Here is a 3,821-nt window from a genome sequence, read left to right on the forward strand (position 1 = left end):
TTTTTGTTTTTGTTTCTTGAGACACAGTCTTAGCCTGTCACTGAGGCTGGAGTGCAATGGCACAAGTTCAGCTCACTGCAACCTCCGCTGCCTGAAGTCAAGCGATTCTCCTGACTCAAGTCTCCTGAGCAGCTGGGATTACAGGCATGTGCCACCATGCCTGGCTAATTTTTGTATTTTTTTTTTTTTTTTAGTAGAGATGGGGTTTCACCATGTTGGTCAGGCTGGTCTCGAACTCCTGATCTCAGGTGATCCGCCCACCTCAACCTTCCAAAGTGCTGGGATTACAGGCGTGAGCCACTGAGACCGGCCTGGCTTACTTCTTTTTGTATTCCTGAGGCTTTTTGCTGACAGCTGGCTTGGGATCTCAGGCACAGAAGCAGGACTCAATGTCCCTGCTGTTACTCTTTCTACCCCTTTACAGGGTCCCTAAGTGCCCATCTGATGCCAGTTTCTTTGCCTCCCCACCACCCCAGAGGACTCTTTGATGTTGTCCCGTACCTTTAACCCTTCTTCTGCCACACCCTCAACTCCTAGCCCTTATAGAACTCTACTGCCAATGGCACTGGCTGCTACCTCAGTTATTTTCCTTCTGTGCATGAAATCTTGGTGAGCAAAACCAAGTCTTCTGTGTTCTTTAAGCCCTTGCCCACTCTCCACTGTAATTAATGCAATGATGGGTACATGACACACAATAATTAGGGCAATTGCCTTTTGTTCACACTTTCACAGCATCTCCTTTGATCCTCACCACAACCTCGTCAGGCAGGTATTATTGTTGTTCCCATTCCACAGAGGAGGAAATGTGAGACCTGAGTCACAACCTGGAATGCGGCAGAACCAGGTCTTGACTTTGGTCCTCTCACCCAAGCTGCAGTGCCCTCAGCAAGGGACTGGAGCACCTGCTGGGGAAGCCTCTGAGTGAGTCTCCTAACAAATCATCATATTGAAAAGCACAGTGTCCAAAGTATCTTAGCAGTTCCTTTAAAAAGTAGCAAGATTTGTACTTTCTCCCAAAGTATTTAAATAACTTCACATCCATGAACAGTTGGAGGTATAGGATTTCAGTAAGACTCACAGAGCAGGTGTTATGTTTCCTATTTCACCCAGGGAGCAACGGAGATCATTGCTCTCTAAGGGTCCCATTCTGGGTCTCTGGACAAGAGAGAATGAGAGAGGCCCTGCTAGTGGTGGCCCAGACCCCTTCATGCCCCTGTGTAGTAGTTGGAGCCAAGGAATAATTACAAAAGGTACAAGAGGCTGGCTGTGGTGGCGCACACCTGCAATCCCAGCACTTTGGGAGACCGAGGTGGGAGGATCGCTTGAGCCCAGGAAATCGAGATGATCCTGGGCAACATAAGGAGACCCTGCCTCTACATGAAATTTAAAACTCAGCCGGCTGTGGTGGCACTAGCCTGTGGTCCTGGCTACCAATCACTTGAGCCCAGGAGGTTGAGGCTGCACAACCTCCTGGGCTCAAGTTATCACACCATTGCACTCCAGCCTGAGCATCAGAGTGAGATCCTGTCTCAAAAAGTAATAATGAAATAAAATAAAAATAAAAGATACCAGATACAGAGTTCAGAGGCAGATACACAGATACAAATAAACAAAGTGGAATCAAAATAAAACAATGTAGACAATTATAGCTATAGGAATTCCTGGAGTCAGCAGCCAGGAGTTTGGGAGTCCGGTTCCTGGTGGGTGAGATTCAGTGTTCTTCAGGTCCAGGCCAACATGGCTGTCCACACTGCTACCAGGGGCTTTCTGTGTCAAAATGGAGAGGCTGAACCACCAGGATCATCACAGAGAGCAATGCATAGAATCAAGTGGAAAGCCCAAAGCAAATTGTGAGTTGAAATGGGCCCGGCGAACAGGACAATCCAGATGTGGATTTGGCAAACAAATGGAGCAAGCAGAGCCCTAGCAGGTGGAAGAGAAGTAGGGCTTGGAGTCATCACCAATGCCCAGCTGCTGGGCAGCATTGCCTCTCATTTCTCTTCCTGTCCATAGGGTAAGGCTTTGTTAGCCAGGATTCAGGGGCCAGCAGTGTGGATGAGAAGTTTTAGTAGCTGACTCCAAGAGGACAGACACCAAGTTCACACAACACACAGGTGATGGCATCTGCAAAAGAGCACTAGCTTCAACAATCAGTCAGATTCCTTTGTCTTCTAGACCCCCTCAAGTTGCAGGAAGTCAGCCAGTTTTGAAGAGGGCAATTATCAAATGTCAATGTTCTCATTGGTCTCCAACACTCCTGCTGTGGTCTGAATGTTGGTGTCCCAAAAAAATTCCTATGTTGGGACCTAACCCCCAGTGTGAAGGTATAAATAGGTGGGGCTGTCTACAGCTATACCATCCTGAATGCATCCGATCTCATCTGGTCTTGGAAGCTAAGCAAGATAAAGCCTGGTTAGTCGTTAGATGGGAGACTGCCTGGGAATACTGGGTGCTGTAGGCTTAAAAAGAAAAAAAGAAGTGAGGCCTTTGGAAAGTTTTTAGGTCATAAGAGCTCTGCTCTAATAACTGGGATTAGTGACCTTATAAAAGCAGCTAAAGGATGTGTTTTTGACCCTTTCACCACGTGAAGATGGAATAAGAGGCACCATCTTGAAGCAGAGGTGCTGAGTCTGCTGGCACCTTGATCTTGGACTTCCCAGCCTCCAGAACCATGAGCAATAAATTTCTGTTATTAGGCTAGTCATGGTGGCTCACACCTGTAATCCCAGCACTTTGAGAGGCCAAGGCAGGAGGATCACTTGAGGCCAAGAGTTAGAGACCAGCCTGGGCAACATGGTGAAACCCTGTCTCTACAAAAAATACCAAAAAAATTAGCTAGGCATTGTGATGCTTGTATTCCCAGCTACTCAGGAGCCTGAGATGGGAGGATTGTTTGAGCCCAGGAGATGAAGTTTGCAGTGAGCCAAGATCCTACCATTGTACTCCAGTCTGGGCAACAGAGTGAGACTCTGTCTCAAAAAAAAATAGTAAAATAAAAATACATTTTGGTTGTTTATAAATTATCTACTCTAACGTGTTTTTTTTTTGTTTTGTTTTGTTTTGTTTTGTTTTGTTTTGTTTTGTTTTGTTTTGTTATAGCAGCCCAAATGGACTAAAGGCAACTCCACAGTGAGGCATGATTACTCTTCCTTCCTGAAGCCTTGGGATTATATGTTGCCACTGCAGAAAAGAAGCACCTTTGTACAGCTTCTAGAAATTCAAGCTGGAAATGCTGCCAGAGAGAATAGTAGGTCAACCTCATATCCCTGGTCAGGGTGACCCCCATCCCCCCCGCCAGCTCAAATACAACGTGAGTTACGTTCAAAGGAGATCTCAAAGCAGGATCAAGCCTTTTATTACTTTCTTCCAATAATTTTTTATTCTTATTAAATACATGATATTATAAATAAACTAATAGGACAGTAAAGGAAAGGAAAAATTTGTCCCACACCATTAACACTCCAAGTTGAACTGCTTTTTGTTGGTTCAAGTTCATTTTCGTTTCATTTCATTGGCATGTATCATTTTTATGTAGCTGAAGTCATTGTCGTGTACAGTAAAATGTATTCTCTTTATCACTTACAATTAAATTCTAAGCACTTTTTTATGTTATATGGGGTCCTCACAATTGTTATTGGCTCTGTATATCTCACAAGAGGTTTTACTGCATAATTCACCCAGTCACTTCTCAAATTGTATCCTTTTAGATTGCTTTCTGTTTTTCACTGTTGGACCTAATGCTACAATGAACAGTTTAGTGCCTTACTCAGATCACCACTCTGGAAAAGAGTCTGGGAGCCTAAAAGAAGGTTGAAGGTGAA

At 44.8% G+C, this 3,821-nt stretch overlaps 1 pseudogene; it reads left to right on the plus strand.

Moving 5' to 3' along the window:
- The first annotated feature begins 2,342 nt into the window (after positions 1-2,342).
- On the plus strand, positions 2,343-2,461 carry LOC116462151 (5S ribosomal RNA; annotated as a pseudogene).
- Positions 2,462-3,821: the final 1,360 nt, after the last annotated feature.

This window comes from Hylobates moloch, unplaced genomic scaffold (assembly GCF_009828535.3).
Source record: "Hylobates moloch isolate HMO894 unplaced genomic scaffold, HMol_V3 SCAFFOLD_22, whole genome shotgun sequence".
In the NCBI taxonomy this organism is placed as follows: domain Eukaryota; kingdom Metazoa; phylum Chordata; class Mammalia; order Primates; family Hylobatidae; genus Hylobates; species Hylobates moloch.